We start from the raw sequence: 10,485 nt of genomic DNA, 5'->3' as shown, positions 1-10,485 counted from the left end.
GCCTGGGTGGCTCAGTCGGTTAAGCGTCCGACTTTCGCTTAGGTCATGATCTCGCGGTTCGTGGGTTCGAGCCCCGCGTCGGGCTCTGTGCTGACTGCCATCTCGGAGCCTGGAGCCTGTTTCAGAGTCTGTGTCTCCCTCTCTCTCTGACCCTCCCCTGTTCACGCTGTCTCCCTCTCTCCTAGAAATAAATAAAACATTTAAAAAAATAAATAAATTCTTTGGAGTTGTATTAAGACTCAACAAGAGCAGTCTCTTTGGATCAGTGTCATGTACGTAGAAGGTCTGGATATTCGTCGAATGATTTTTTAGGGGCTTGGTGGTTTTGTAAAGAATTCTGTGAGGGACATTTTAATAAAGCCATCAGACTTCCTCTCGTTCTGACAATCTTTGCGTAGCAGTCGGGCCCCTTCCCGGCTGCCCTCCTCCCCCAGGACGCCCCCTGGGCATCGGGCTGTACTGAGATCCCCTTCTGCAGGATGCCTCTGCGTTCCCACGGGGACAGCGCAGGGCTCCCCGGCCCGGCTCGTGCCTGCAGGGTCGCCAGGGCTGTGGGGGTGGATGTGGAGCGACCCCCTCACCGAGCTCGCTTATTCACTTGTGCAGCCTCAGCTGCCCTGCCCATCGGGAAAAGTTCCTTGTTTGCTTCGTACCGCTCTGGTGGGGGGTCTGGGACTCAGAGTATGCGGATCAGCGCCTTGGAACCAGCGCCCGGTTCTGGGAATAAACTTATTCTGTCCTGTCGGGCAGCGAACTGTGCTCGACCGCCTGCCGCTTTGGCGCTCAGCATGCCCGAGTCACAACTGTCTAGGCTTCGCTTCCTGTAGACGTATTAGGGCTCTAAAACCAGAAGTAACACAGACCTGGGGAGCAGTGCGGGCACCAAACCAGGGACAGCCATTGAAAGCAGCTCTAGGTGTCTGCTTCGGAGAAAGGTCTGGAACCCAGCAGGGAGGAGGGGCCATCTCCACGTGGGGACTCCTCAGGGGCAGCTGATTTTGCGTCTCTGTAACAAGTTCTGTAACAGTGTCCTCCTGGATCACTCGGCCAAATTCACTGAAACTCTGCTTTAGTGCGTAGGTCATTTGTCACCTAACATTGTTATAGGATAAATATTTACCCAGTACATCCTTTTTTTTTTTCATCTGGTTCTTACTTCATACTACACATAATATTTTAATTTTGCCTTCGTCACTGGGAAGCTCCTGTTCATTTCTCATTTTTAAAAAATGTTTATCATCGAGAGACAGAGCATGATCATGGGAAGGGCAGAGAGAGGGGGAGACACAGAATCTGAGCAGACTCCAGGCTCTGCGCCGTCAGCACAGAGCCTGACATGGGGCTCGAACTCATGAACTGTGAGATCATGACCCGAGCCGAAGTCAGACGCTCAACTGACTGAGCCACCCAGGTGGCCCAAGTGATTCACTGTTTTAGAAGGAACACTAATATCCTTGAAAGACCCAGTATTCTTTTTAAAACTATGCCCATCCCCACTCCCGTGGTCAAGAGGGCCCTAGGTGAATTTCTACTTTGTACTGTGGAAATCACAGGCATTTTTTTCAGTCTGCACAGGACACCTGCTCCGTATCACATTCCCACACATCCTGTCTAGGTTTCCGCCCCACTTTCGGCCCCTCTCCTCATACACTCACTGCCTCCCAGCTACGCTGGCTTCCTGCAATTTCTAAAGGTGACAGGCTCTTTTGCTTGAAGTCTTCGCCTGGAATATTCTTTCGTTCACTGTTTACCTGACAAACTCTATTATTCATTCTTCAGGTCTTACTGGCTCTAGATGTTACCTCCTCAGAGAGATGTTCTCTGACTCCCCCCTCCCCCCTCGCCTAATTTATGTCTTGCAGACTGTTGTTCTTTTTCCTTATAATGCTTACTGTACAACACAATTTGTACTTATAGATTTATTTGTTTAATGTCATACTCCATTATCAACGTTTCCATGGGAACGGGGGCCATGTGTATTGTTCACCGACATGCACCCAGCACCCAGCACAGAGCCTGGCATGGAAAAGGCCCTCACTGAACAAATGAGTGAGTGAGCGGCATTCTGTGAGTGGGGCTGGGGTGTCAGAGGCGATTTCTTCTTGCTCAGCTCCTGCCATTGGTAAGTATTACGGCATCATCATCGATTGAGAATCAGGGGCCAATTCTGCCCTCCTTTAAGTAGCAAGAGATAGTTTTAGAAAGGAAAGCTCACTCCAGTTTAAAAAAGAGTCATGAACACAGTGGGCTGTGGAGCTGTGTTCTGAATGGTGGAGCCCACTGTTTCAGGAGAGGGCATTTTAAAAAGGCACAAACACGGGCATTAGAATCCTGATAACAGCAGACATGTACAGAACTTGCACGTGCTAGGTGTCTACACATCATCTTATCTGAGATGCGCTGCTCTTTAAGAAAGGCGCATGGGTGGCTCAGTCGGGTAAGGGTCTAACTTGGGCTCAGGGCACGGTCTCATGGTTGGTGGGTTCGAGCCCCGCATCTGGCTCTGTGCTGACAGCTCAGAGCCTGGAGCCTGTTTCAGATTATGTCTGTCTGCCTCTCTCTCTCTCTCTCTCTCTCTGCCCCTCCCCCACTCATGCTCTGTCTCTGTCTCTCTGAAAAAGAAACATTAAAAAATATTAAAGAAAAGAAAAGGCAACATAGCTCAGGGATGAGTCCTGCACACTTTGGGTTTGAGTCACAGCTGAGCCCCCTTGGGCTAATTGTGGGCCATCTGTACCTCTGGATGCACCTGTGTGGAATGGGGCTCCTGTAGCAGCACCTCAATGTTAGAATGCGTAACAAATGTTCTTAATTAGAAAGTGCTCCTGTTGTTTCAAGATGCAAACAAGTGAGTCATCACCTGGGGTCTTGAGGCAGGTGCACAAAGGAGGATATGGTTAACTGCTGCCCAAGATTGGGGGATCGTAGGAATCCTTTTGTTCAGTGGTCATTCTGCCGGCAGGATGCTGAGTCACCTCTGTAGGGAGCCCTTCAGAAGGGGTCAGCAGGTCAGCTTGACTCATCTTACCGTAACAAGTGTGTTTTCGACGGAACTCAGGTGGTGTCTGGAAAGAGTGATCCACGTATTGTGTCAGACCAGACTCCAATTCAGGGGAGCTTAAGCATATCACGTCATAGCCTGTTGTAACGTGACATAGTACCATGCCCTGTTGTGCCAGTTTCCAAATACACATGGTGTTAGAAAGCAAGCCAGAGGCCCAAAACTGGCATCCCCAAACCGGGGCTTAATACCTAATGGAATCACAGTTTCCACCTCCCCAGCAAATAGTCTTAACCGGTCAGCCAGGAATTTTCCATCAGCACCAGCGAGTCAGCCACGGTAGCTCTCCATCCCCCAGAGGAAGATGAGGTCATCTGCCTAAGACTCCCCGCTCCCCCTGCCCCCGGAACAATCTTCTTGCCAATAACTTCCTTGCCCTGTCCTCCTTCCTATAAAATCTTTCATTTCCTAAGGCCCCTCAGCCCTCGGAACTTCCCCTCCACATGTGAGAAGGATGCTGTCCATTTCACGTGTCCATTACATCTTCATTTGGTTAAATTTTGTTCTTTAAGTTTATTTATTTTGAGAGAGAGAGAGATTGTGCACATGCAAGTGGTGGGGGGGAGCAGAGAGAGAGAGAGACAGAGAGACAGAGACAGAATTCCAAGCAGGCTCCATAGTGTGTGTGCAGACAGGGGGCTCGGACTCACAAACCATGAGATCATGATCTGAGCTGAAATTAAGAGTTGGACGCTTAACCATCTGAGCCACCCAGGTGCCCCCAATTTTGTTTTTTAACAGTCGACACTCTTACGCAAAATAATTACACATGGAAAAGCAATGTCAAATTTATTCATAAGAACGTTTTCAATGATTTATCAATCAGTGGATATTAAAAGTGTTGAAGTATAATGTTATCCTCAAAATATTTTGACAGGTCTTCAAACTTGAAAACATTGGGAATATTGGTGGATAATAGATTTGTGTGATCTGACATGGTCATCCCTAGCCAGGCTCCTAAAATGTACCTTAGTCTAAATTGAGATGCGTGGTAACTATAAAATATACAATAAATTTCAAGGACCTACTACAGAAGAATAGAAAATATCTCTATAATTTATATTGATTACATGTTGAAATCATATTTTAGATTCATTGGGTTATAGAAATATGTTACTAAAAATAAATTCACTTGATTCTTTTTACTTAACATGGTTAGTAGAAATTTAAAATTACTTATGTAGATGACATTACATTTCTTTTGGATAGCCCTGGTCTAGATAAATATAACTGCTCTTAATTTTATCACTTCCAAGATATTGGAGACTCATCAGAGTGTATACAAAGGTAATGTGCACTACAAAATAGTATTCTCTCTAGGAAGCTACTCTGTGTCGCCTGTGAGCTTCTGGACATGGAACTTTCAGAACTATGTCTGAGGTATATGCTCCATAAGTATTTCTTAAAAGAATGAAAGAGTTGAATGATTTGCTCAAGGCCATATAACTCAAGGAAAAGCGGCAGAGATTAAAGTAAAGGCTGTTTCATTTTTTTGCCTAAATTTAATACATTGTGATGTGTTGGCTATATTGCAAAGATTAGAATCATTTTAAGCTGTCATTTAAAAAAATGTGTATGTTTTCAATATTTATGTTATCTCGTTTACATAAATGGCCATGGGGAGAACACAACTTTCTAAGTAACCTATGGTTCTTTTTATTTATTTATTGCATTTTCCAAGGCTTTCCAACAATTCTACTCTGGACTCAGCTGTCCAGAGGCCCCACATGATTGCTGTCTGGGAAACCACAGGGAGAGGCTTGCCTAGACCTGCATGAGCTTCGTGGGTCCTAGAAATCTTCTATCTTTGCCTGCTTTGTCAGGATATACAGAGAGAGCAAGCTCCCCTCTGCCATGTATTTGTCTGCATGACTTCTTGTGACTATTTTTCTGCAATCATAAGGCTTTTCCTTAGGATTGTGATTCCTTTGGTGGTAAGTTCAAGGAGGCTGTGGGGCCTGATTAAAGACTTGGCAACAGGTGGCAGCAGCATAAAACGTGAGCGTTATTTTGGTGGTGCCTTGACACTTATGTGGAAGTGGAAGTCCCTCACAGCAGTCCATCCAGAAACCGAGTGTGGGGCCATCGCTAGAGTGGGGCTCAGTGTCTAGGTGATGTTGTGCAATAGCTGGATAGAGAAGCTCACGCTCAAGGAGCTAAGATGAGCAGCAGTGTAGGGGTTTTCACAGCCTCAGGATTTGTCTTTAGCTAGCAGATGCTGGGTATGCAAAGCAGGCAGGCAAAATAGGGTTATTTGGGATGTATTTAAAGCAATTAGATGTGTGAAATTTTGAGTTTGGCACAGGCAAGCTCTTGAGCGAGTGGTTCCAGCCTGCTGTGAAGTAAATGGTCTGAGGGGCACCTGGTGGCTCAGTCAGTCAAGTGTCTGACTCTTGATCTCAGGTCATGATCTCACAGTTCATGGGATCAAGCCCCATGTCGGGCTCTGTGCTGACAGTGGAGCCTGCTTGGGATTCTCTCTCTCCTTCTCTCTCTGCCCCTCCCCTGCGTGTTCTCTCTCTCTCACTCTCTCATAAAATAAATACATAAACATTAAAAAAAGGGAAGTAAACAGTTTGAGGTCAGTATACAGGGACCATATTAACCCATATGTACAACCTTTATCATCCTAACTTTTAATTCATTGATTTTTGAAATTAGAGCTGCTGAGATTTTAATTCATATTAAACAAAGATAACTTATTAAGGTTTTAAATATTTCTGAAATTTACAAAATTTGACTTTGTACAGACAACACAGTTTTGAAATTGTCATGAACATTCAGATTCTCCATAATAGAGCTCTACAAACACTTTCTGCAATCATCTTGATCAAGTCCTCATATGTAAAATAAGCTGATTAAAGCAAGTGGGTTCAGATTCTTTCTATTTCCAAAACCCTAATGAAAAGGTCTTATATATTGAAAACACAAAATAAGGCAAAGTCTTAAGACAGAAATATAGAGCGATTAAAAAAAACAGATGGAAAGGACATGCTTGGAATGCTTGTAAGTAACTAAAAATTGGACAGAGGAACTGTGATGGGGCCAAAATGCCCCGGTTCTTAATGTTCTGGGTTCTGTTCATTCCTTTTACTGAAGTATTTCAAAAGTTCAGGGAAGTATACATTTCATCTGTGTACTCAGTGGTACCAGAAAATGCCACCCCAAAATATGTCTCTTTGGTATGTGGATTCTTTTGAGCTGAAGGCCATTGGGAACTATCACATACAGAGAAAGCTCTGAAAACAGGGCATAAGTTTTCCTTTCCCAAAAAGAAATTTATATTTACAAAGTCAATTTCCATTTGTAGAGATGTCTCCCTCTGAAGTATCAGGACTCTTGACCCTTAGCAGTGCAGAGGGCATGGTCTTAAATGTGCAAAAACACTACTTATTAAGAAACTCTTCTTTACCATATTTCTCCTGGTCATTTTCCTATGACTTTCCTCTCTCACCCAGAATCCCCAAACCTCTTTTCCTTTGGTGGTGTCTAACCCCACTTCTAACTACCTCTTCAGGCTACTCATTATTGAGGTTTCTCAAATGTACACGTGTGATGCACATTTTAGTAAACTTCTGTTTTTCTCTTGTTACTATATCTTGGTCCAATCTAGTTTACAGGACCCCAGCTGGAGAACCTTCCCTTTGGTATATCACTATATACTATAAAATAATTTTCCCGGGGCACCTGGGTGGCTCAGTCAGTTTAGTGTCCAACTCTTCGTTTCAGCCTAGGTCATCATCTTATGGTTCGTGAGTTTGAGCCCCATGGATCGTGAGTTTGAGCTGTCAGCACAGAGCCTTCGTGGGAATCTCTCTCTCTCTGACCTATCCTGCAGAAATCTCTCTCTCTCTCTCTTTCTCTCTCTCTCTCTCTCTCTCTGCCCCTGTCCTGCTTGCTTGTGCTCTCACTCTCTCAGAATAAATAAACTTAAAAATTTTTTTTTAAATAATTTTCCCTCTACCCTTCTGCGTCTTGACTGAGAGATTAGCAAGAGAAGAAACAGAAGTTCAACATGTATACATAATGGAAAAATTAGTAACTCCCTGAATTGGCTTAAGTACAGGCTTAAATACCGTCTTTAGCTAAAGACCAAAGAAAAGAAGGCGGGTTCTGGGAGGCTAGCAGGAAAAGCTCAGGAAGGAAGGGTGAGGCTTGTCTTGCAGATTTAAGTCTGCGCCTTCCGCATAGGTCAAGCCCTGCACCTTCTGTTCACCTTCCCCTTCCTCGGTCTTAGCAAGAATCCCGCTAGGTCAGCTTGGTGAGAATGTCCTCACCCTTGGTATTTGAACAACTTCCTTATCCCCTACCTTTGACATATAAGCTCTTAGCCTGTCTTCAGCAAGAATCCCGCTGCCCTTGATGACTTCATGAAGTTATTTTACACCCACTGCCCAGTCATTCTGCTGGTTGACTGTGAATCCTCAGCTGCCTTAGTGGTATTCAGACTTGAGCCTGCTCTGTCTCCCTATTGCAATACTCATGTTGCCACCGTCCTGAATAAAGTCTTCCTTACCGGTTGTTTCTCATATGTTGACATTTCAACAAGTGTCAGAATAATTTTTTTCTTTAGCAATAGCACATAATCAATTGTAACATTTTAGGATTCTTTTATTCTTAATTTTTAAAAAGATATAAAATGTTACATATGCAATTGCTACACATGGAAAGATGTTTAATATCATTCATAATGGAGCAATAAAATTAAAACTCTACTGAAATACTATTAATCTGACAGACTGGCAAAAATCTGGAAGTTTGACAATGTACTCTCCTGGTGAAGCTGTTCAGGAAAAAGGAACTTACATTGCTGACTGGATTGCAAAACACTAACACTTCTCTGGAAGGGGAGGGGTATTTGGCCATGTCTAGCAAAATTACATATGAATTTACCATTTGACCTAATAGTCCAACTTCTGGGAATATATCTTAAAATACGATGTACGTCTGTGATTATTCATTCCGGCACTACTTGTAAAAACAAAACATTGGAAACCACCCAGATGTTCAACAAGAGGGAAGTATTTGAATAATTACGATACTAGTTGAATATATTATGGTACAACTACACAATGGACTACTCTGCAGAAATGGGGAATCTCTCTCTACATATACACCAGTATTGAGTGATCTCCAGAATGTACTATGAAGTGAAAAAAAAGGGGGGGGGGATGTATGCTACCATCTAAAAAAAAAAGGGAGATATGGATAAACATATGATTAATTACAACTTAAAAATGAAAAAAATGAATCGTAAAAAATGTTTAAATCATTACCTATGGGTTAGGGAGTAGAATGGAGAAAGGATTTTTCAGTGTGAAGGATGGGAAGGATGTATGATCAAGGAATTGGAATTCAAAGTAAGATTCATGATGCATTTTATTATAAAAACAGACATCCCCCCCCGCAAAACAAGGCCATATTACCCAGCTCTCTTCATGAAATAGGTGATAAAAAACAATACAACTCAAGAAGAATCATCACCACAAACATTCAGATTTATAATACTTGAAAACCATTTCCCACTAAATGCACTTTGAATAAATCCTTATTACAGGTGTGGGGTAAGAAACGTATAAAAGCAGCCTGGCAAGCAAAGGCTAGTAGGGCCAACTTAAAAAGGACTCAGGAACCAAAGTGACTAAGCTCCTAATGGCCTATGGCAAAACCTGAGCCCTGAAGGGGAGTAGAATTTTGCCACCCCAAAATGTCTCTTTGACATAAGAATTTTGTTGAGCTCATTATCTTTAAGAAACAGCAGTCACAGGATAAACTGAAAACTGAGTAGAAGTTACCCTTTTGTAAGAGATGTTTCTGTGTACAAGGGAATTCCCCATTTGTAAGGGTGTCTTCTTGGCAGTACCAGGAAGAGGGGGATGACCAAATCTCTAGAAATTCGTATCACTGAAGAAGGCAAGGACTTAAATCTGCATCGCAGCTTTACCCTTGTTTACTGTGCTTTTCCGGTAACTTCCCTTAACTGACTCCCCACCCCAAACATCTTGTCCTCAGCTGAAGGTGATATTTGAGGTGATGGCTTCTGCCATTTCATGGAGTTCTTGTTTTCCCGTCTCTCCCATGGTATACAGGAGGTATACGTGTTATTAAACTTGTGTTTTTCTCTTGTTCATCTTTGTACCACAGGATTTTCTCAGCCAAGAACCAAGAGGAATGGAGGAAAAATTATTTTTTTTTCCCCCTTGCAGCACCAATAATGACAAGACCTGAATGGAGTACAAGTCATGAAATAGGTTTAATCCCCAGATTCATAATGACAGCTGTTCACTTTCAGGGCTTTTATCCACTAGGAATGGAATAGTTTAGGTCACATTCTAATTTCATTTTTCTTTGGAATAACCATTTGGTTAGCCCTACTTATTGACCATTTAATCCTTTCCTCCCTAATGTGTAATGCCGACATCACATCAAATTCATATATATATATGTATGTATATATAGTGTGTATATATCTTTTTTTCCTGGGCTTATCTGGTTCCTTCGTCCATCCATGTGCTGATAGGATACTGTTTTAATTACGACATTTTCATTATTTAACTTGGTGTCTGGTGGACAAGTCCCTTTACTCCTATTTCTTTCCCCTCAAAATTGTCTTGGATCCTGTATTTTTTTCCTACATGAATGTGAAAAGTATTAGAATGGCAACTTCAGTAGAAATAAAAATCCAATTTTTAAAAATTACCATCAATTCTACACTGGAAATATGAAGAAACGGGTAACTGAATAAACTTAACAGTAAATCACCAGGTTATACGACTGAGTTAAAAAGCAGTTATTTATTATACCTGAATGTTATTACATTCTTTTTCAGGAAGAGTATTTAAAGCTTTTGAAAGCTCCAAATGTGAAATTTTCCCTATACGGAAGCATATTCATGATCTTACTTTTTTGGTCAGGACAAGAACTGAAAAAGAGAAATAATCTTGACTTGAAAACGCACAAGTGTTGCTACATGTATTTTCCCACCTATATTTGGAAGGTTCTGCAACTTTCCGAGAAACAGGGACTGAACTGCACGCTGACCTAGCACGGAGGCCTGTATTTGAAAGTGTTTAGTCACCGGGAGCCTCGGCAGTTGTGTGTCCTGTTCGGTAACTGGGCAGAAGGGACCGGGGCAGGAAACGGGGACCTCGGGGCCTGGAATTCCCCGGCCGCCTGACCACGTGGCTGCGAGCGGGGAGCCGGGGGAGGTCGCCCCCGGGTCCCCGCTGTCCCTCGCGGCTCGTCACTGCGCGGGGCCGTCCCGGGGGCCCCGATCGGCCCGCCGCGCACACGCACTCACGGACACACGCACCCCCCGCAGGCACCCGCTGGCACCGGACAGGGCCGCGAGCCGCCCGGCCCAGGCCGCCGTCCTGACGCACGTGCTCCCAGGCCGTAACACCAACAGCTTAAGAACAAAGGAC

The sequence above is a fragment of the Hyaena hyaena genome, unplaced genomic scaffold (genome assembly GCF_003009895.1).
Source record: "Hyaena hyaena isolate Hyena2069 unplaced genomic scaffold, ASM300989v1 scaffold_638, whole genome shotgun sequence".
In the NCBI taxonomy this organism is placed as follows: Eukaryota; Metazoa; Chordata; class Mammalia; order Carnivora; family Hyaenidae; genus Hyaena; species Hyaena hyaena.
Note: the sequence above shows the minus strand (reverse complement) of the source record.